The following is a 24,423-nucleotide window of genomic DNA, read 5'->3' as shown; positions in this document are numbered from 1 at the left end:
ATTGTTAAATGAAAAATATTTGAGAGGCTAAGAAAATCTGTGATTGCAATTATATCATAATCAGTAAAAGGCAGGAATGTGGTGATGATAAATACATCAGTGGGTGAGGTTTAGGAGGAAGGACATGAGAGAGTAGAATAGTTGAAGCACCAAAAAAAAAAAGGACTAAGGGGTTGCCTCTTTTCTGTTTGATGCTGTCATTATAGATGCATGACACTTGACTTTGTAAAAACTCACAGGACATTAAACCTCATAGAGTAACTTTAATGTTTGCAAATTAAAAATATAATTTAGTAGGTTGAGCAATTGCCAGCTGGAATGCACAGCCTGACTGATGAGTGAAAAACGCTGACCTTGGAAACAGAGTCTGTGAAAATAAACAGAAAATAAGCTGTGTATAAACGCTGTGCTTTACATTATAAAACTGTTTTCCATGGAGACTCATGTTAACAATTTCAGTATCGATAGACATATATAATTGTATGGTACATTAAATGAAATGGTTGCTATAGGATGAAGGCAACCAGATTTATTATGGAGTAGAAGGTCAGTGTAAAAGTCCAGTGACTGTTATGGTAATGACCTTGGACTAAAGACATCATTTGAACTCAGGATTAGTTACATAGGTACACATTTAGTACACAGGTAAGCATACATGTACAACAGGGTGAACTGGGACAACCGTCTGCTATATTGAGTAACAATTTTCAGTTTAAATGAGTTTGACCAAAGTGCTCCCATCTATAGTGAACCAAGGGCAATGTGCAAGCAGACTTTAAATAATCTGAGTATCTTCCTGTAGAGGATCTAATCCATCAAGAAATTATGATGTCACACTGGCCCTCCATCATAAAAGGAATAATACCTTATGAAAGAGGTTGCAGAAATATGATAACCCTTGCACATCATCAATGTCTGAGGATAAAGCAACAATTCTGCCACTTCCCTGAACCTGTATTTTCTATCCTCAAGAACTGGAAGAGACAAGAGGCCACTGTTTATAAATTGTCCAGTGTAAAGCATTTGGTTAAGCAATATAAATAGTGCAATCACTAAGACAGCATACTGATACAAAATAAATTTCCAAATGCCTATAGCGACATATATAAAATACTGCATAAATGAAAACCTAGGGAGATAAAACAATTATTTCACACATATAAATCTGAAATAAGTTGTGTAAATATTCTATATAAAATATAGAACATATTTCCTCACTTTATAAGAACAGGTTGTTATCATGCCTTTCTCCAAAAGCACAACAGGGAAGAAAACCCCTACACATTTGTAGTACGAGGATCCTAGTACACTTCACTTCAGCAGAGTGATCGAGTTCATACAGCATTAACAAGTCACAGCAATAGCAGGTATTCCTGACATTCTGTCCTGAAAAACTCACCCTCACTTCTCTGGTCTTCCTTTGAAAAAGACATGTTGGAGTGTGGGGCACATAGTCTGGGCCACCACGGAATTGGAAGGTGTGCTTCTGGCAAGATATCCAGCAGATATCTTGGGGCACTGCAATGCTGGACTTAGTGGGGATAAAAGGCAACCATACTTTTTTATTTTTATATTTTACAACAACAAATGGTGAACTAACATGATGGGCAAGAATCCACTAGTAATCCTAAGAGTTGAGAGAAAGTTTTAATTTCTAAGTGAGAGGGGGCCAGTGCCATGTTAAGTCATGTGATATCTGAAGCAAAGGAATTTAAACAAAGAAACAGGGAAGTAGCCTGGGCTGGCAGGCTGTAGGTCCCCTGCTGTGTGATAAGTAATGGCAGCTCAGAGAGTTAGAGATTAAAAGCTGCTTTTTAGAGAAAGTTGTTTAGAAAGTCTTTCAGGATACTCATATACCTTTTAACGTGGGCTCCGTGGGAATTTTGGGTTGACATCCTAGTTAGACAAGCTACTTCTTAGTGATAGATATTATTAAAAAGTTATTAAGTTTGTTTTTAGAAAGAGGAGAGTAAAGAGATTACTTGAATTACGTGGGGATTTTCACCCATGATTCAGAACTTAGATAGGGAAAAATTAGTCACTAACTCCAAGTAGAGTTGTGATAAATGTCTGTAACACCAGGCAGAGTGAATACAGAAGTTATTAAGGTTAAATAAAAATCTGTGGCTCTAGGTAGAGAGCTTAACAGATGGATATATTTTGGGCGAAAGTCCTGATTTTACGTTGCTTATTGATATTGGAATTGATAGAAGGTATTTACAAGTTATTAAGGTTAAAAAAAAAATCTGTGGCTCCGGGTAGAGAGCTTAACAGATGGATACATTTTGGGCTAAAGTCCTGGTTTGATGTGTTGCTTATTGATCCTGGAATTGATAAAAGGTATTTGGTTTGTTTTATGAATTACACTGCTAAAGGCCATATGGCTCCTTGATGCCTGCTAGGGAGGGTTTGTGGTTACTTTTGATATTTACCACAACAGGGAGCTCAGATTCTCTTAACGTGGGCTCCACGGGAATTTTGGGTTCATTTCCTGGTATCATAGAGTACAAAAGCCTGATAAGGCTCATTGTTTAGCTCACTTCCTTTTTGAAAAAAATGCTCAATCTTCATAATGGGTGTGACTTTGAGTTTTATGGTTATATTATTACTCTGGGAGAGAGTGCAAGATACAATCTTTTCTGGTTACAGACTAAGGAACACAGTATTTTGGGAGAAAGATTTTGTCTTTGTGTTTTTAAAAACTGTGATTAGGCTCTGGAAACCTCACAGAGTCCTACTGATCAGATTTGATAGAGGTAGACTGCCTGAAAAATTAAATTCAGGAGAATCAAACAAAAAGATATCTCGATTCTAAACTTTTGTCTTGAGAGTTATATTTTGCATTCCTGGTTTCAAGGACTTTCAGCTGGGTCCAGTCAGGACACATCGGCTACAGCATTTGCTTCATTCTTCCCACCCCCTTACCACAAGGATCTCTCAATTCCCTTGTACAGCTTAAAGAAGTTATGGAGGAGTCATCGCCCCAATTCCCTGGGCTTTTGGGGGCTGAAAGCGGTTATTCTAAAGTTGCTTTTATGAGAAATTTAAAATTGGTTGTAATTTAACAGGGAGGAATTAGCTAGATTGAGTTGTACAGTCATAATCTCATTTTGTAACTAAGCTAAAATCCTCTCTTTGCTTTGGTATACAATTTATTTATCAAAAATGCTTAAAAGTAAAAGCCAGTCCTTCTATTCAAGTCATTACAAACTTTTGAGTTGATTACACATGTGAGTTAAGGGCCAAATAGCAAATTCATGGCTCTGACTTTGTGAGAGTATTTTCAGATAATATTAAGATTTAAAGACAACAGTCCAGATTGTCTTCTACAGATAGATGGCTTTCAAAAATGTCAGAAATCCACAAAATTTGAGATTTAAAGTTATGTATCTTTTGTTGAGACATATCTGCTCCTAACCGTTCGTCTTTGGCAGATTTAATGAAGAATTTGAACATCTCTACCTCTAGGTGAGGCAATGCTTGGTGGCTAGGCAGCCACTGGACAAAACTGCCTGTTTCATCTGCAGACTAATACTGTCCAGAAAAGGACAAATTTGCAGAACAGTTGACTGATAAGCCTGCCAATACAGGTGACCAGCCCTTCAAAACTCTGCATTTCAAAAGTCTGTCAGTTGATTTTGAGCCAGAAGGCTGAAGACTTGTGCTCACATGTTGCTAAAAGAGGACTGTGCTAGTGGAGATTTGTCTCTACAACCTCTCAGTTCTGGAAGCCATGTTAGACTTTCTATGAGTATAGATATTTGGTCATTCATAAATTTCTTACATGGTTGAAGACTGGTGGTCTTGTAGACAACCCAAGCTGTTGAGCATTGAGAAAGATAATAAATTTGAAAGGGTGGTTTTTCAGATGGCATATGATCTCAAACCAGGATATAGGTCAGGTATAGAATTATAGTTTTTTAGGATAGGTGACAAGGAGCTTTAGTTAATGGACAAAATTGATGGACTGGGTATTGAGTGTATCTTGTGTTTTATAAATTATAGAATGCTACTAATTGTACTCAATTTATATATAAGTGAAAAGGCCTTTTAACTGGACAGAAAGGGGGAAATGTTTTGCCCTGGAGTTGTCTGTATTTTGATGTTAATTCCACTGCCCAAGGACAGCTGCCTAGTCATGGACTCAGGACTCAGGTGACTTCACCAGAACCTTCTCCCCATTGAATGTGTAAATTACAGGTGAAGGGCAGTTACAAGATAGGAGAAGGAGGCCTGTCATTGGAGGAGAAGGAAGGATGGGTGGGAGAGAAGTTTGAAGGAAGAGGGGGAGACTGGAACAGAAAGGAGGAAGGGACAGGAGGAAGAGGAAGAGAAGCCATGGCAGGTGACGTAAAGATTTCACTCTGTTGTTATTAATGTTCTTAAGGGATGAATGGTACTGGGCTTGTATGTTTAGGTAGGCAATTGTATCTTACCAATTGGATCTAAGGTTATTATGTTGTGTGTTCTTCTATGTGAAAATGTAAGTGTAATGGAGTGTGGAGTGGCTGGTCTGGGCCACCACAGCATTGGAATGTGTGCTTCTGGCAAGATATCTAGCAGATATCTTGGGGCACTGCCGTGCTGGACCTAGTGGGGATGAAAGACAACCATACTTTTTTATTTTTTATATTTTTACAACAACATGTAACTTCAACCTTGTCCTCAGAGTAACAAAGGAGGACAGCGTACAAGTCAATGAAAATAAGGAAGGTCTGAGAAATTGCTACCACCAGAAGGAATCTAAGGGAAGCTGGTAACTCATGGTATGTGTTATAGTAATGGTATTCTTGATTGCATTCCCAACAGGAAAGGGATAATAGGTAAACACAAAGGAAATTTGCATAAAACGTTTAGTTGTGAAAATTTTGGAATAAAAAGAAGGGACAAATAGCAACATCAAGACCAAGCACAATAGAATTTTAGGTACATTTACAAAATGGAACAGAGAGAATTGATTTGCTAAAAAATCTCCATCTTCAAGTACATACGAAAATGAATTTTCCTGCACCCATTTTAATTGATCACTCACATATTCGATGAGTTTGGAATTATTCTTTTAAACCTTTTACTTCTAACTACTTTTATCCATGAATTGTATAGATCTATAGAATATGCATTTTTATTTCATAGCTCTATTTTCTTCTCCTTGTTCAGATTTGACCCATTTTGTAGAAATAGCATGATATTTTTACAGTAATCTCCACAACATTTCTTTATTTTTTTTTAAGTTTTACTTGATTCATGGAGAAAAATATTTTTGCCTATGGTTGAGTTGCATAGAGCATTTAAAGGGAATAGAAATCAATCTCATTTAACTACTTCTTATCCAAATATCCCTCATTTCACTCATAATACATATTTGGATTTCCTGAATTTTAGGGTGCTTCCAACAATGGGGATATGGACCTAAAGTGACCATCGCCAGTAGCCAGACAGGAACCCCTGGAGGGATGGGAGCACCAAACTACCTACAAAGCTTTTCACTCAAAATTGGCACCATCTAAAAGAAATACTAGGACAAAGATGGAGCACAGACTGAAAAAGTGGCCACCCAGTCACCAGCCCATTTTGAGTTCCATCCGATGGGCAGGCACCAATCCCTCACACTGTTAATGTTTCTATGCTGTGCTTACAGACAGGAGCTTAGCATAGCAGTCATCTGAGAGGATCTACCCAGTAGCTCACTGAGACAGGGCTCATACACACAGACAAACATTGGGGGATCCCTATGGAAGACTTATGATAAGGATTGAAGGTCCTCAAGGAGATGGCAAACCCATAGAAAGACCAATGGTGTCAACTAACCTGGACCCCCGTTATCTTATTTTTGATGACCCTCACCCCCAGTATTGCAGTTGACTACAAATTTTAACACTGGGTTTCAAGTACAAGGACTCATTTATGACAGCCAAGTACTCTATTACCACTGTTCTTTGCCCACAGTCCCTGCTTTTATTAGTGATATACTTTATGTCCTCTATGCAACACGAAATGGATTGGATTGGTATACATTTTAATTAACATAAGAAAGAAAGAGTATTATGAAGTAATTTTAATGGTAAGAATAAGAGAAAATAAGAAGAGATTAAACTATATAAGAACCAATAGATACCAAAGGGAGAATAGCAGAGATGCTCACAGATATACAAATACACAGTCACACTCGTGCACACATCCACTTATGCATGTGTACTGCTGTAAAAGTTCTCCAAACAATCAAAAGAAAAATAAAAGAAGAGAAAGAGAGAGAGAGAGAGAGAGAGAGAGAGAGAGAGAGAGAGAGAGAGAGAGAGAGAGAGTTCTGGTATATACAGACAATGAGTAAATAAGACTCAGTAAGTAAATTGCAAACCTCTCCTTCCCTACAAAGAAAGACAAAGCCAAGAGTAGAGTTGGAGTCAAGGTCAGGTGATGGTAAAGTGGTGAAGCTCCTGCTGGGTTACTGGATTTATCAGGCAAAAATACAGCGAGTCCAGTTTCGTGTGTATTCGATTAAGCTAAATGTATTCTAAAAATTTCATCTAGAATTCAAGATATCCAGCTGATGACAAGTTTTAATGGAAATGTATAAAATATATAATGTATAAATGTAAAATATAGAAAATAGTATTTTTTCCTACTTTGTGCTCAAAATACAATTCTTTGATCTAAAGTCAGGATGTTGCTAGATAGTTTACATTTTCCCTTATAATCTGCCTAGGTCTCAGGACTAGTATTATTCTAAGGATAGATCAGCAGAAAACAAACAAACAAAAGTATGGACCTAGGTGTGAGAACTACTAGCCAAATGTGGTCGTCCCAAGTGAAAGATGAAAATACATTAACACATTCTGGTCACTAGACTGCTTAACCTTATATATTAAATATATATATAAAAAAGGAACTCTGGGATCATCCAAGGAAGTCTTCACAGATATCCTCTACTCTGTTTCTGCCAACATTTAATTAATCAGCAAGCAAGAAGCAATCTATCTTCAGCATTTATCTTAAATCTCACACAGTTCCTCCATCCTCACTCCCATCTCCTGGTCTTCTGTTGTTTGGGACATTTTCATCCATTCTTGGATTAATTAATTCAGCTGACCAGAGTGAAGTTGACATTCATTTAAACCCTCTTCCCAGCACATAGGCAGGATGCATTATTTCCCATTTTATTTCACTGGCTTTTTTTTTCTTTTTAAGTTCTTAAGATAACCCCTGGATCCATATATAGTGGCTCCTGCCATGAACAGTCTTCCATGAACTAGGCTTCAGCACATATTGTCATAGTCCTTTATTTGTTTATGTGTTTCTTTTACTGGGATATACCCTGCCTTTGTGAATGACAGTTTTCTTTAGCATTTTAGCTAAATGTTATCTCTTCAGAGATTCCTCTCCACCCTGACACTATCCACTGTTTTTGGGCCAATCTGGATATAAATTTCACATCTTCCAATGATATCAACCTTGTGGAAAAACATGATTACAATTATAGGATACATTTCAAAGCCCTACATAAATGAATAATGCAATATGGTATATTGTTTCCCTTACCTTACATTTCCTGTAAAGTTTCTGTCCCACCCATACAGTTATTCTCTTTCCCTGGTTGCTCCGCCTGCTCATGTTTTAAGACCTTCTTTGCTAGTGTGTTAACTCTGCTCTTTCAGTTTCCTATATGCCATTTTCCTTTCACACCCAAAGTTCTACCTTCTCCGTGAAGGTCTGAGACATCTTGCTAGTCTTCTCTACTCCATTTCTCTCTAAACTACTTGGAGTGGTTTAGTAAGGAGCAGAAAGAGCCTGGGACCACACATACTTGATTTCAATCCCTACCTCTGCCACTTAAAACTAACTTCCTCTGATTTTTGTTTCTCCATTATGGCTACTGTAAGACTCGAGAAGACCCCGAGTCCTACGCTGGGGATGTCCCACTCAGAGACACAGAGACGGAGATCGATGCACTAAGCAAGAAGTTTATTGATCCAGTGCACTGGGGTCGTTCTGCAATTGGGGCAGAGGCAACCCTGAAGAATAAAGGCACACACTTTTTATACTTTTTCAGGGTATAAGTTTTAGGCTACAGCATGAGTTGGTTATTTCTCATTGGCAGGGTTTATTACCTTTTGAAACCATTGGTGGCTGGCTATTGTCCTTCGAGTTCATTGGAGGCCCTTGGTGAGGAGACATCTCTGGTACGCGGAAGTGGGAGTGGAGGGTTCCACCCTTACTGTGTTTGGGACACTTCCTGAAAACGATGTTTATTCAGTAAATTCTTGTGAAACTCCCGGGCTTCAAGCTTATCGGGAAGTCCCAGTCACCTGAAGTTTTCTGAGATAGTATTGTCTGCTAGGTTCCCACATTCCACACTACATGGATGATAAAATAATAATAATAATAATAATAATAATAATAATAATAATAATATCTTCTTATTATTTGGCACTTAGAACATGCTACCATGTGACCTGAACAGATAATAGAAGTTGATCTGTGTTGACAAGATCATACTCTCTGTGTCCTAAAGCCTTTGAATGGTGAGTGGCAACTGGCTTTGATAATTTCAAGCTATTCCAGAAGTGTAGCCACCATGTTCTTAATGTTCTCTGGAAGATAGTGCTTTGGACTTAGCCTCCCACAGGAATTAGAAATTGGATTTATTCTATCAGTGGAGATCACCAAGTAACAGACACTTTTCTGTCTTTGGTACTAATGTATCTGATATCTCTGTCTCAAATATAGGAATTCAAGTAAACTAGAAATATTTTTGTTTCACCTGTTTACTCTTTAAAACAAGTCTCTTGAAGAGATAGGAAATGATGTCTTTAACTGTTGCACCTCAGTACTAAGGTTGTCCTCTATCACGTCTCTGCGCAAAATGGAAAGACTCCATTTTCAAGCAGGGCTTCTTCTCCTCTGCCTGACATGGGGAACTCCACCCCCAGTTTTTACCTGAGCGATGTCACAGAGTCCTTACAAAACCCAAGTTCAGCTTCCTTTCTCCCAGTAAAACCTGCTTAGCAAGAACCTGGCACTCCTAGAATATATATGTAGTCTTGTCCTCCCCAAACAAAGTGTATTTGTAGAAGCCCATTTCCCCAAAGTATGAGCACAAACTGCAATTGTCTAATAGAGTTGTTTTGTTAAAATCCTCAGAGAAGGTATTTTCACCGTTGGCTTTCAACCCAACTGGACAAGAAACCTGCAGATCCCACCCCATATTTATCCTTCCAGCCTGGTGTACAAGGATGCCTGGACACCCAGAAGGAGGAAAAAGAGAACACACACCACAGCCAGCATGCGTACCACATTTAACCATACACACTAATCTAGAAAGAATACATTCCCCTCAAGAATATTTTAACTACGATGTCTATTTTGAACATATTTTTTCCTAAGAGCAAAACAAAAACAAAAAACAAAAAAACAAAAAAAACAAAACAGTACTGTATGTTTTTTTCTCCTTGAGTCACAGAAAGAAAAGATTCTCAATGAAGGGGAAAATAAGATTATTGTTTCATATCCACAAGTATGCATGCTCTGAGAATGAAAAAGAGCATTGGATTTTAATTTTGAAGAAGACAACCACAATGTGGAATAGCTATAAAATTCTTGTATGCTCTAAACTAGAAAATATCACCCTCCAGTAAAACCACCATGCAGTATTCATTTCTCAACATCATCTTAGGTAATCACTAAGTGAAAACTGATATTATAGTTTGTAGCTCTACCTTGGTGCATCCTTTTGTCCCATTGAATGTCTCCAGAACTCAAGCATATTTTCCTTCTAATCTCTCTAATGGTCCCTGTCTGGAAACTATACAAGATAAAGAGCCTCCTCTTTGCAAATCAGATTCTTCCTGATGCCAATTTTAAGATGGATAGGTTGGCCCCTACAACACTGTTTTGCTTCTCATTTCTCTGCCTTCCAAGTCTCTCCTTGGGCAGGAAAGTAGCAGAATTGGAATACTGCCTTTGGTTCTATTTGGAGGGAGGCATGGCTATGAACTGAGCCAGATTAGGAAGCCTGAAAGGAAAAAAAAATCTCTCTATTTTCCAAGGGGATTTAGTTATAATCAGGTTGTTTCTGCAAAGAAATCTCTGAGTGGAAAGAAAAGGGGACAGCTTGCTCAGCTGGGCTCGGTCACTCCAGGGGCCTATCGTAGAGTTTAATTTATTTGTACTTATTTTATATTTGTGCTCAGCAGGAGAACTTCTTAAGGAAAATATGCTTTACATACAAACTAAGTATCTGTTACATCCAGATTCCATGTTCACACTCTTCATAAAACATGATAGGAGCACAATAAATATGGAAATACGAATCACATTAAATTAAAATGCTGTTAGTTAAAGCAGTTGCAAGAACTTCTTATAAATAATCATAAGGCCCTGTCTCCCATGGGAGTAGCAAGCAGGGTGTTCTAGGCAATTTCTCCTTTGCACACCCAAAAGGCAGTAGCATCATAAAAAACCCTGTTCATTTAAAATAGATTCATCTCAGCCAGTGAAAAGATCTAAATTATCATCACCTCATATGTCATATGGGATAGGTTTTGTTAGGTGCAAAAGAAGCAAAAGCCAGCAGAGAGCCCAAGCCCTCAATTTGGGACTGAATTTGCCAGTACATGTGCTGCCCAAATGCTAGAAAGATTGATTTCTGGGGTTTGCTACCTATATGCAACATAAAGGAATGATTAATTTAATGTAGTTCAAATTATCTCTTCAACAGGTAGCATGCAATGTGACCTTGGAAAAAAATCATATTTTCTATGTTTCCTGAGAATCTAATCTAGAACCAAGGTAGAGTTAGTAAGAAGGAACACTTTTTGAAATGAGGTGAACTTTGGTTATTTTAATCTACCAATTATAAGTCTGCTTACTTACGTGTATCTTGCAACTCTGAACATTTTCATATAAGTTTTAGCCAATTATGTGAATAACTGAAGAAGAAAATCATTAGGATCCAGTGACACATTGAGTAATTTATGACAATTACCAAAGGGTCCATGGGCAGAAGAACGTGGAGATAGAGATTTGAAGAAGTCAGCAAATTGTAATAGTACGTTTCATACTCACCAAAGAGCAAGCACTCTACTTGACTTTATTAAACTGGAAGGGAAACAAGGTCAAGCTCTCTTTCATAAAGGGTTTCATAAAAGGTAGCTACAATCCTAACACACTCAACACAATTAGATACCCCCAGATACTGCTAAACCTTTAGGCACAACATCTAATAAATATCATACTCTTCAGCAGGAGCCATAACGTCATAGGCAACATGAAGAGAAAGAAGGAGAGAAATCAACAGTGGAGCAAAGACGTTCTAAAAAGTGTTTCAGACGGGATGAGAAACACCAACTAAAATCATACTGCAAGATCCATAGAGAATAGTACATGTGGAATTTAAGAAAGATGCTGGTGTGGTGGTTTGAGTAAGAGTGGCCCCCATAGGCTTGTATGTGTAGATACTTTGTCCCTAGTTGGTGGGACTCTTTGAGAAGGATTAGGAAGTATAGCATTGTTGGAAGAGGTCCACTGATGTTTAAAATTCTCCTACCATCTGCAGCCACCCCTCATTAACTCATGGTAATGTCTCAAGATAGGAGCTCTCAGCTACTGCTCTATCACCTTCCTGGCTGCCTGTTGCTATGCTCCTTGCAATACTGGTCAGACACTTTGGACTTCTAAAATGATAACCACCACCACCCCCCCCTAATTTTTTTTCTTCTGCAAGTTTGCCTTGGTTATAGTGTCTCAGCACAGCAATAGAAAATTTAGACAGTCTGCTAGGGTATTACAAATACTTTATTGAGGCATGAATAGGAAAGAAGCCAGGCAGCTGGGATTGAGCTTACAACTCCATACAGTTGGAGTACCAGAGGTCACTAAACCAGGTTTGGGTAGGATTGTAGAGCCTAGAGTAACCATCAAGTAAGAGTACTGGTTATAATGTAGTAAAAATTCTAGTTTACAAAGGAGACAGTGAAAGATCCCCAAAGAGAGACCCTTTCTAAAGTCGCGGGAAATCGCAGACCTCAGACACAGACCATTTTGGATGTAATAAGCAAAGGTGAGGTTTATTACGGAGATCTATTACGGGGATCTCCGGGTAGACACGTATCCTGCACAGGAGACAGAGGTGTCGACCCCGAAGTTCAAAAGTCAGGGGTTTATATAGGGAAGGCTAGGGGGTTTGGCGCGGTTACACACAATTGGCTAATTTCTGGCGCAGCTATAAGTGATTGGCTCATTTAAACATGGCAGTGAGATTACAGCACAGCAGGAGAGTACGTATTGACTGGAGCATTTTAGGAGCTAGGGGCGCATCAGGGTTTGAAGGACATCTGGTTAAGGTGTGACTGAGTAAGCTGGGGGAGGTGCCTTTCTGCCAGATGGTTTGGGTAAGTCCTGATAACTCGGGCTGGTTCCTGCATTCCTTTTCTTTATCTTTATGGTCTGTTAGTCCTAGCGGCAGGGCGGGGCTGCCTGGACTTGCTTTTCACAATGTTTAGGCCCAAGTCTGTGAATTTTGAAACTTACTCTTTTAACTTCATATTTTTAAACCTTAAATCTGTATAATTTTCCTTTCAACAGAAACAAACAAATCCAAAAACGTAGAGAAAATGTGAAGAGTAGAGGAGAAAATGAGACAGTAGACTGCCAAGATGCAGGCCTACTTCTCACTTCTCTTATTATTCTCTTTCTCTTCCAAAGGGGAATGTCCCCAAAGTGCGCGTTGGCAAGCCATATGCTGCAACATTTTATTGGTTCAACGATTAGTTTAAATTATTTAAGAGGCAAACAAGATCTCGCCTTCTATTCCTAACATGAACCCTTGTTTCGTGCCTTCTGTATTCTTCCATCTACAAAGATTTCGTCTGCCTTTCCTCCAGCATCTTTAAACTTATTCCCTTCCCCGAGAATGTGAGGAAATCTGCTTCACCAAAGCTTGAAAGGGCAACTTGGTGAAATTGCCCTGAGACTGAATGTGTTGCACAACTAATAAGCTCTGTTACTCTCCATCCCCTCAGGCAGGAAGGCCTGAGCACAGAGCCTCCCAGAGGAGCCCAGACTGAGGGGTCTGCCTAAACTATCTGAAGTGCCCGAGGCAAATAACAGCTGTGGGGATTGGTTCAGGCTGAGTCTTTGTTTGCAGAGGTCTGACAGTTTACTGTGAGCGCAGATGCTTTGGTGGAGCCCAGAGAACAATAAGAGAGTATCCAGTCACTCCAGAGAGTTCCTTTAGAAGCAGTGGTAGAAGGAAGTGCAACCCACCAAGGACTTTCTCAGTGAACTAGCCCTGAGAGAGCCCAGCTCTGCAAACTGGGCTTTGCATAGGAGCAAAGCAAGTAGGCTGTGAAAGTGCTTGTAGATAGCCAATTCCCATTTGCCCTTTATCTCTGAGGCAGAGATTCTCATCCAGGTACCCAGATTTGCATCACCGTAGAACTCATTAGAAATGTAAATTTTCACCTTCACTTCAGACCAAGGCAGGAATTCTATGGGTGGAAACCAGCAATCAACTTTAACAACTCCTCTTGGGGATTGGATTCTGAAGTGTTGTGAAGATTGAGAGGCGAATGACTCCTCTTCTAGAGAACTTTAACTCACAGGGCCTGGAACCTAGAGACCAGAATCCACACCCTCAGACCAGGCAATTAAGTACTGAACCAAAGCCAATCATTTTTATTCTTAATGATGTAGCAGGGCAGCACCAAGACAGATCAGGATTAAATGAAGCTCTTCAGGACGTCCTGAGGTGGTCAATAATAAAGATGAGAGAAATTATCCTAAAACTTCCCATTGGGAGATGGAATTGCTTCTGAAATCCAAGAGTGTTTTGAAATAAATTAGATAACATTTCATTTTACACATACTCTTTCATACTTATAAGCACTTAGGAATGTAGAATTTTGGAAGCATGATTTCTCATCCCATTGACTGCTGGGTATCTCAGCAAAACAAAAATACAGGTTTTGTTGTAAAAGAAATTAATATTATTGGGGGTTTCTACCCACCTTAGATTATTTAGTTCCCAATTAAAAGACACAAAACCTTTACATTTATAATAAGCCCTAACAGCATTAGAGACTGGCAGATACCAACCCTCTTTTGCTGTTCTGTCTATTTTCCTGTCAATAGCCCCTGGGTTATTATTTGCCATGTTTTGCCTTGACCACTCTCACTCCAATTGGCCAGTCCTCAATGCCTACTTTCATGATTCACCTACCCTGCCTACCCCTCTTCTGTCCAGCTATAGGCCATAGGCATATTTATAGACCAATCAGAGATAACCTGGGAGGCAAGACAACAGAGCTCCACTGCTTCTTGTCCCCAGGGAACCAGGGCCAATATTTAGCATTACAATACACAGTAACAACAAACTTCAGTAGTTTTAAGTTAAGGAGCAAGATTTGTAAAACAAAAGCTGGTGAATGTGAGAATTCACTAGGAGGCCAAGCCCTTCAGGTGCAGCATTGCAATGTATAGGTGCAGACAAAAGCTGGACAGGTTTCTAGAATGAATGAATATTTAGAATGAACCAGATCACGCATACTGAATGACCATTTTCCTGATTACATATTCTGGTCTGCTATTAAATGACAATTTCCAACTTGACCCCATTGTGGTTTCAGAACCACTCAATGAATATTCATTTAGTAATAGTGTTCTGAGAAGACTAGATTAAATACAATGTGTATCCATTAAGAATTTTGTTATTGTTGTTGTTTTCTTAGGGAACAAAATATCTAGATGTATAGCAAAGTACACTCAAAGGTAACGAATGTTGTGGGAATGTAATAGGTGCAAAGACTCATTCTCTTTTCCACTGGACTCTAACAGGAGCACTAGCAACATGAATGTTCCTTCCTTTTCCCCTTGCTGATGTAAATGCTGTTTTAAGAAACGATTTTTCTGGTGATACTTTACCATGTTATCCATCCTTCCTCTTCCCTCTTCATATCCAAATACTTTTATTCCAAGTATACCCTTTATTAAAATCACATTTGAGAAACCAAGAAAATACCTATGGAGAAGAAAACAATCTGAAGGTGGGGGTTTTGGTGTGGGGCTGACAGGTGGTATATGCAGGTTATACCACAAAACACAATTGATGCTTCTCTTCTATAGGAAATGGAACAAGATGAGCTCTTCCCTAACTCTCTGGGGAAATCATTCAAATATACACTCTTATCAAATTCTAATAATGCTCTTGCCTTTGCCTCTTTGTTTTGATGAAGCTGATAATAACAGAAATCTACATTTATTTGCATTTATTCTACTGGAAGTCACTGAAGCATCTCAGAACATCATTTTAAACTGCACATTCCTGTATGAGATGAAAACATGAAATGCCGTGTAAATGCAGGCAGGGGAGTTCAGAATTGGAATGTGTTTCAAGAAGGGGCTGTGAGTTTGTATGCATCTTCTTTGTGAGCAAGAAAGAGGTTAGGAAGTATCTTTCCTGCATGTACTTCTTGAGGCTGAGAACATGAAGACATTTCTTCATGACAGTGCAACTAATACTTAATCTAGCTTTCCTGTAGCCCAACAGTCCCACACATCTTGGTTTCGTGCAGTAATGCAACACAAGCCATACACCCAGACTTTTTACTTTACATTTTTTTTTTTTTTTACTTTTGTATTTTGATGTTGGCTCTTCCTAAGTTGCCTAGACTGGTCTTGAACTTGGAATCCTCCTCATGCCTTGGCTTCCTAAGTGGCTAGTGTTGGGATGGAAATCGCGGCTCAGTTCAGGACAAACCACACCAGGCCAACAGGGTCTCATGTGGAGGAGCCTTATTGGAATGTTGCAGACAAGGGGGTTGGGGTGGGGGTAAGAGAAGGAGAAGAGAAAGAGAGAAAAGGAGGAAAGGAACAGAAAATGTCTGCCTTTTATTTGAAATGTGATGTAACTGCTCCCAGGTGAAGGTGGGAGCTGAGCCAAATGTATGCTGGGAATGTATCAGCATCACAGGGCAGGAGGTGGGGGTGTCCCAGAACAAGGGTGAGCGAAAAGCACCATCCACAAGGGCAGTACACACAGGGGTAGTTCCAAGCTCAAGAACATTCCCCTGGGACCATGTGGACTTTTACTCTGACCAGTGGAGGAGAGGGGTCTCACCAGTTCTCCAAAGTTTAGGCTAGCAAGCATTGGATCTACATGTGATAGTAGTAGGGTGAAAACCTGCAGAGTTTCATGGCACCATATGATTCGTTTATAAAATGATAAAGAGAGGATATGTCAGGTGTTTCAACACCAATATGTTAATAAAAGGATAAAGAGAGGGAGATTATGCTCTAGGGAGGTCTGAGGAAAGGTGGTGCCTCAGTGGGCCCATGATGAGGCATCCTTTCCCTCTGAGAGACCAGCCACATGACTATATAGTATAAAAGAGAGTTTATTCAGGGAATGGGGAGGGGAGTTAAGAGTAAGTTAATAGCAGGGCAGAGGAAGAGAGAGAGAAGTAGAGAAATAGAAGAGTAGAGGAGGAGAAGAGGAGAGTAGAGGCCAGCAATGAACCTATGGAGAGAAGGGTGGAGGGGAATGGGAAGAGAAGGGACAAAGTGGGAAAGGGTGAGAACAAGAGAGAAACAAGAGGGAACAAGAGAGTGAGGAGAGGGCAAGCAGCCTCTTTTATAGTGTCAGGCATATCTGGATATTGCCAGGTAACTATGGGGGTAGAGCTTAGACAATGTCTTAAGGTCTTACCTCTGTTGAAAGACCCTCAGAGAGAATCTTCCTTCGGGAAGGAGATCCCCAAGCCCAATGACCAGGCCGAGACCACTGGATGCAATCAGCAAGAGGGTTTATTGTCCGGATACACAGGTACCTGTGGGCGTCTCAGTCAGCTCGGGAGGACTGGCGTGCCCAGCAAGACAGGGGACGGGTTTTTATAGGGTTCTGGAGAACAGAAGCAGGCATACAGAAGCAGATGCATGGTTACAGGGACTTGATTGGTGGATTCAAATGAGGCGCGGATGCATGGTTACGCAGCAAAAGAGTACGTGCAGGCTGGGGCGTCCGGAATGTCAGGGGCTAGGGACTTATCCCTTCCTGCCAGATGGCCTATGAGTCAGCACTGATAACTCAGGCTGGTTCCTGCATTCCTTTTTCCTTATCCTTATGGTCTGTTAGTCTTAACGGTGGGGCAGGCCCCACAGGGCCTGGGCGTGCCTGGGCTCACCCAGGCCTGTTTTAGCTCTGAGTCTGTGAATTTTGAAACTTACTCTTTTAATTTCATATTTTTAAATCTTAAATCTGTATAATTTTCCTTTCACTGTGAACAGACACCATGACCAACATGAGTTTTATAAAGGATAACATTTAATTGGGGCTGACTTACAGGTTCAGAGTTTCAGTCCATTATCATCAAGGCAGGAACGTGGGAACATACAGGCAGACATGGTGCTGGAGGAGCTGAAAGTTCTACATCTTCATCTGACGGGTGCTAGCAGAATATTGACTTCCAGGCAGCTAGGATGAGGGTCTTAAAGCCCAACCCCACCATGACACACCTACTCCAACAGAGCCACACTTCCTAATAGTGTCACTGCTTGGGTCAAGCTTAATGCAAACCATTACAGACAGAATTCTATCCACTTGCTATATAGATAAGTATTCCTACCTGTAAACTATTCAGGCTCTACTTCCATCCCCATCCCCAAAGCAACTTGATAATATTCGTGTAGAGATACTGATAAAACAAAAACAGATGAATGGTGATGATGGTGGTGGGGGGGGGAACAACCTCAGAAAGGATTTCATACAGTACCTTCTCCCCCATTTCAGTTTCACAGACTTGGAAGTATAACCTGGAGGATGTAAATCACTTTTCCAAAGGCATAAAGGCACCTAAAGCAGAGAAGTTAGGAGGGTCACTGCTTCAGTGACATCTCTGCCATGTCCTCACAGCCTTGCCTTTAGCCTTAAACTCATCTTAGAACATCGTACCTGCTTAAACAAAACCCTCAATGTTCACACTTAATTTTATGCTCTTCTCTATGCTCCTATTTTTCACTTTGATTGAATAGTTGTGAAAGCACCCCCGGTCTCTTCCAGCCCCGAAATGCTGCTAGTCTGTGCATCAGGTTAATTTCTTACGTGAGTTAATTCTGAAGCCATCTGCTGAAGCTGAAACAGGACAAAAATAGATGTCGGCAGCTTCTGAGTCAGTTACTCTCAAACTTATACATGTGTAACTTTGTGATTTATTCCCTGCAGATTGTATGGCGCACTGGTGGTGATGGGCAGAAGTAATTTTAAAGAGGAATTAGAGTAGAAACTTGAGAAAACTTGCAAGGAAAAAAGGCAATACCTGACTGAACAATTTCAAAAACAGAACAAAGCTTTCTGCCTTGACAAAAGATGGAAAATCCACATTAGTTCCCAGCAAGTCTGCCTGTGTTTCAGGAGCTTCATTAGATTTGAGCTCTTACTGACAGATCAGAGGCACAGCTGACAGTGGAGCAGAGAATCCTGCACGACCCCAAATAATGGGCGACTTGGGCACTTCCTTAACCTGCTTGTATCTCAGCATCTTCTTCTGAAAAAAGGACCACAAGAGAACTCACTTCAGACTCTATTTTAGAGTCCTGGGTTCATACTTACCAGCCCTTAAGGTGATGTAGCATCTGTCCGTGTTCAGAGAGAGACTCAAGTTTTCAGCCATTGTTATTTTCAGTCCCAAAGTGTTGTCATACAGGAAAAGCCATTCTTCTCAGTACAGAAAGCCTGTCCCTCTACTTGATCTTGTCTCTTTGTCATATCAAACTGTGAAGTAAGAGGAATGGCCATCATTATCCCCGTGTCATAGATGACTTAACCAAAACTGTAAATGTGCTCAGCTCCTACACAGAAGATCAGAATTAGAATCCCTGACCAAAGCTCTTTGTTATTTGCGCTTAATGTGTTGGTTTCCCAAACACAGAGCCCTGGTATAAAATTTCCAGATTTAAATTGTAGTGAATCTTCTAAAAGGAAAATATGGATTGATGATAAACTGGACACAATCATCAATATGGTGTTTTGACTGTAAGCTAAATTGTTCTAAACCTGTCATTTGTACATTACATAAATTGACCGTATCATAGACATTCAAGTTATTGAAAATCAAATCTGATCTTTTTACCCCAAGACTCTGGGCTCAGTGCTTGTGTCCAAAAGCAATCACCATGAAGCCTTCATAATAGGATTGTGTGGAGATGATTATATCACATACTCATTCTGTGACCTGCTCTGTTTTGTACCAGTCTTTTGCTTGTTTGTTCATTTGTTTGTTTTACTTAGTTGCATATACTTGAATTCATTCTAGAAATATCCCTATATCTCTCTTACTATTCCTGATGCTATAGATTATAGCTCTGAGTGGTTACATGCTATTTTAACTAGTATTCTTCCTTCTGCCTTTTATTATAAAACAAACTACCACAAACAAGGTTCTAAAAGGATTGTGGAAACAAGAATACCATTTGTTTTGAAGTTTGCCTATGAGACTTTATGTTTCAATTTCACATCACAGAAACTCCTGTTTCATGAGATGATCCTCCTAGGGAAAGTCTTTGTCTATTGTTCCTGTTTTGGAAGACTTCTTGTCTTCCTTTAACAAAACGGCCATTAAAAAATGATTGTAAGTGAAGAAATGAACATTATTTCTTTGTTTCACTCTTGTCGTGTGGATGAGGGTTAACTGTGGGGAGAATATAACATTGGAGGCACACATTTGAAGATTTTCAGTAATATAGATGCCACATTATTTAGCACAGTTTGAACCCCATCCAGCAGGCCAATATAACAGTAAGATGGAGAACATGTGTGTTAAAAACCTTAATGAAATCATAGATCATAGTCTGTAATCAACTGTTTCCTTGCTAGCATTATAAGAACTCTGGTCAATGAAAAATATCCCTAATAGTAAACCTCTTTAAAATTAATTTTTAATCTTAAAATGGCATTTATCATGCATGACATAGGGATGAACACCTTTAATTTCAGCACTCTGTTTTGAAGACCAGTCGAGTCTGCAGCATGAGTGTCTGAAGAGGCAAAAAAAGCCCAAAAGACTCCATCTCAAAACAAAGATACAAGTAAGAATAATTTATCTATCTATGGCAAACACTGTCATTTTCAACAGTTTCTTCTACTGCATTATTTCATCTTCATAAATAATACTGACTGAAATAATTTTTTTCTCTTCCTAGCTTTCTGTTCCTGTTTACTTCTGACACAGATAACTCAGTTGCACAGATAACTCAGCGGTTCCATTTTTATGAGTTGTCAACCACACCAGGGTAGACCTATTGGTGATGCAACTGCTCTTTGTCCCCCATGTTCCTGTAAGTCCCTCGAAACTTCGTAGTTCAACTTGAAAGATTGCATGGAACTGCTTCTAGGTTGTGGTCTAGGCCTACATATCTATAATGAATGAAAATAGAATCCTTAGAAAAAAGCACAGGATAGTGGAGCAAAGAGTTCAAGACTGAAGTCACTAAAGAAGAGCGACACCACCATTGTACCTGGGGTTGCCGCTATGTCTTACTACTTTCCCTTATGACCACTTTCCATATTGAGGATACACATCCTTCTGTCATGAGAAATGTTCTTGACAATTCGTTTCATATTTCTTCACTGTCCATTCATGTTTGCTCTTTCTTTCTGACTTTATCAATAAAATCAGAAAATATGATTTTATCTTAGCACGACATTATTTATCTTAATGTAATATATACTTTTTAAGAATTTTAATGGCTTACTTTTGCTTTTTTCCATTTAACCATGTCATCACCCAGACTTTACAGCCTTCTATTTTACATGTCATGGTGAGAACATTTTAATCTTAATTTTCTGAAAGAACTAACAGTAGGTTTTCTCTTTTGAAATTATGTTCTTCTCTCTGTATTGAATCAATACCTCTGAGCTTTTTTGTGTCCCTTCCTACATGTTTGGGCTCTCTGAAAGCATGATCATCCTTTGTAAAGGTAAGGTAGGTGATAGTTTGTTACATCACTACACATTATCTTCCTCTCTGGGATCCGCAGAATATATTAAGTGGATGACAGCTCTTCTTATCAAAAGTTAATCAAATGCTCATACACACACACACACACACACACACACACTTGTGTGTGTGTGAAAGAGAGAGAGAGGGGGGGGGGGAGAGAGAGAGAGAGAGAGAGGGAGAGGGAGAGGGAGAGGGAGAGGGAGAGAGAGAGAGAGAGAGAGAGAGAGAGAGAGAGAGAGAGAGATAGATTTGAAGTTATTCTATTGTATTATAAAATTACTCTGATTCATCACCTGGGCATGTATCCTGCCTTGGGTGAATGGAAAAGTTATCTCACATCTTTTCTCTGGAAATCAGGAGGGGCAAGTGTCTTAGAGTTTGCCTTTTATTCTTTTGTTCCAGCAGTTACATTCTCCCTGACACTGCCATACCACTCACCGTCCACAAATACGAAGGAAGTTGCAAAGTTTACAGGTGCAAAGTTGAAATGAAATGTGGAGCTCATTTTTAAAGCTGTTGAGAACTATGAAAACAGAACATTAAATGTAAATACATGTAACTATACAAACCCTCTGACTGTGGATTCCCATACAAAGGCATAGATTTTATACCTGTTTTATGCTCCTGATGCTCGCCGCTCAACTCCATTCAATTCTTCTTAAAATAATGAATATCTTATTTCCTAGCCAAAGTCATGGTAAGAATGAGGATCTGGGGAATACAATTGAAGACAACACATATGTTCTAACTTCTGCCTTCTAAGTCTTAGGAGCTCTATGAATCTAATTTTTCAGAATACTCAGGGGCAACTCAATTCTATCTCATGACTTCATAATTGCAGTCTTCAGTGACCCATATTTACTCTTTGGATGACTTGATTCTTCCCATTTTATCTTTTAAAACTCCATCTATAACTCTTATTTGGTATTGTCTTTTTTCCAGAGGGTAGGCATGAGTATATATACTCAGGAGGGTATTCTGAGTATAACAGAGTACCATTAGGGATCATTTTACTGACTTTTTCCTCCCTGTCTTCATTTATGTTTGATTTTGTCCTAGGTCTCTGATTCTCCAGACAGTGTTGGGGAAGACTCCATACCATGGCATGGATCTCAATATGGATCAGTCATTCCATGGCTACTCCCACAATTTCTGCATCATCTTTACCCTAGCACATCTTGTAGGGAGGACAAATTGCAGGTCAAAAGTTTTGTGGCTGTGTTGGGGTCACAAATCCTTCCACTGGAAATCATGCTTGATTATAGGAGATGACCAGTTCAGGCTCCACATACACAATTATTAGGATTCTTAGCTAGAGTCATCATTGTGGAATCCTGGGAGTTTCTATTATGCTAAATTTCCCCCGAAATGCACCCTAATTCCTATTGTTTCCCTAAGTACTCTCTCCCTCCATTCTCCGTAAATCTGATGCATTCTGTTTGCCTCCTATCCACCCCCATTCCACCAGCACTATCTATTCTATTTCCCCCTCCCAGTGAGATTCCTGTCTTTCCTCCTTGAACTCTATTCACAGCCTAAATAATCCTGTACAATAAAACAATTTTTGGAGATATCACCATCCCTGATTTCAAGCTCTACTACAGAGCTATAGTAATAAAAACCTCATAGTATTGGGATAAAACCAGAAAGGATTGTCAATGGAATAGAAAAGAAAGACTCAGATGTAAAACCAAATACCCATGTACACTTGGTTTTTTTTTTATAAAAAAAAAGAGCTACAATTATACAGTGAATAAAAGAAAACATTTTTTGGGGGTTTGGGATTTGGCTCAGTGGTAGAGCACTTGCCTAGCAAGCGCAAGGCCCTGGGTTCGGTCCCCAGCTCCGGAAAACAAAACAAAACAAACAAACAAACAAAAAACAAAAACAACAACAACAAAAAAAGAAAACATTTTTATCACCTGGCGGTGGTCTCACTAGATGTTGGCTGGCATGTAGAAGAATGTGAATAGATATGTATCTTTCCCCCTACATAAAAGTCAAGTCCAAGTCCAAAAACCTCAACATAAAACTAGATGCAGTGAACCTGATAGAAAAGTAAGTAGGAAGTTGCCTTTAACACATTGGTACAGGAGACAATTTCCTAATCAGAACACCAATGGCTCAGGCACTGAGGTCAATAATAATAAACAGGACCTCATGAAATTGAAAAGCTCCTGTACGGCAAAGGACAATACAAGAGGTCAAAATGGCAGCCTAGGTTGGAAAAGACTTTTACAAACCCTACATCTGACAGAGGACTAACTTCCAAAATATACAAAGAACTCATAAAACTAGACATCAACAAACCAGGTAATCCAATTAAAAATGGGGTACAAGTCTAAACAGAAAATTCCCAGGAATCTCAAATGACCAAGAAATATTTAAAGAAATATTCAACATCTTAGCCATCAGGGAAATATAATTAAAATAAATGTTAGGTGCCAGTTCCTATCTGCCAGAATGGTTAAGATCAAAAGCACAACTGGCAGCTCATGCTGGGAAGTTGTTGTGGGAGTGCAAAGTTCTACAGCCACTTTTGAAATCAATATATCAATTTCTCAGAAAACTGAAAATCAATCTACCTCTAGATACAGGTATACCACTTTTGAGCATATAGCCAAAGGACATTTCATCCTACCCCAAGACACTAGCTCAAATATATTCATGGCAGCTTTGTTTGCAATAGCCAAAAACCTGGAAACAACCTATATGTGTCTCAATGAAAAGATGGATAAAGAAAACATAGTACATTTACAAAATGAAATATTACTCAGCTGTTAAAAATATTGTAAAGTCTGCAGGCAAATGGATGGAACTAGGAAAAAAAGACATCATCCTGAATGAGGTAACCCAGATCCGGAAGGACAAACATGGTGTGTATAATTTAGAAGTGGATATTAGCTATAATGTTTACTTTTTTAAGTTGTGAACGTTTATAAATGTGTGTGTGTGTGTGTGTGTGTGTGTGTGTGCATGTGTGTTTATGAATACATATGCCCATGGAGTCCAGAAGAGGGTATCAAACCTCAGATAATGTTTTAGTAAGGGATGAGCACACTCATGTGGGTGCTGGGAACCAAATTCTTTCACTGCAAGAGGAAGGAAGTCACTGAGCCATCTCCAAGTGACCATATTTAAAAACAACAAACAAACAAACAAACAAACAACCCCCACCCAAAACAGACAAACTAAAAAACTAACCTTGGAAGCACATAAAATTTATTTTTCCAAGCCACCATAGAAAACCAGAACTATAGCACAACATTTAGATTTTATTGTTGTTATTTTATTTTAATTGTGTAAGATTGCATTTGACCCTCAAACTGTGTCATGGTTGTCTTGACTGAAATATGTTTGGGCAATAGCTATGTTACTCTAACAAGCTGTGGTTAGAGAAAGATTAGGCATGTTGCATTTTTCATTTCAAAGTATT

At 39.3% G+C, this 24,423-nt stretch overlaps 1 long non-coding RNA gene across 1 annotated transcript in view; it reads right to left on the bottom strand.

The window, feature by feature from the left end:
- Window positions 1-21,727, bottom strand: part of LOC102553570 (uncharacterized) — a 41,406-nt gene extending 19,679 nt beyond the window's left edge. Inside the window, exons 1-2 of the long non-coding RNA XR_015648225.1 lie at window positions 21,599-21,727; window positions 18,599-18,760 (exon numbers count right to left, since the gene is read on the bottom strand). This is a non-coding gene — a long non-coding RNA (uncharacterized LOC102553570). The remainder of the gene's footprint in view (window positions 1-18,598; window positions 18,761-21,598) is intronic.
- Between the last annotated feature and the right edge of the window lie 2,696 nt (window positions 21,728-24,423).

Source organism: Rattus norvegicus, chromosome 1 (assembly GCF_021556685.1).
Source record: "Rattus norvegicus strain SHRSP/BbbUtx chromosome 1, alternate assembly SHRSP_T2T, whole genome shotgun sequence".
Taxonomy (NCBI): domain Eukaryota; kingdom Metazoa; phylum Chordata; class Mammalia; order Rodentia; family Muridae; genus Rattus; species Rattus norvegicus.
Note: the sequence above shows the minus strand (reverse complement) of the source record. Positions and strands in the feature narration are given on the sequence as shown.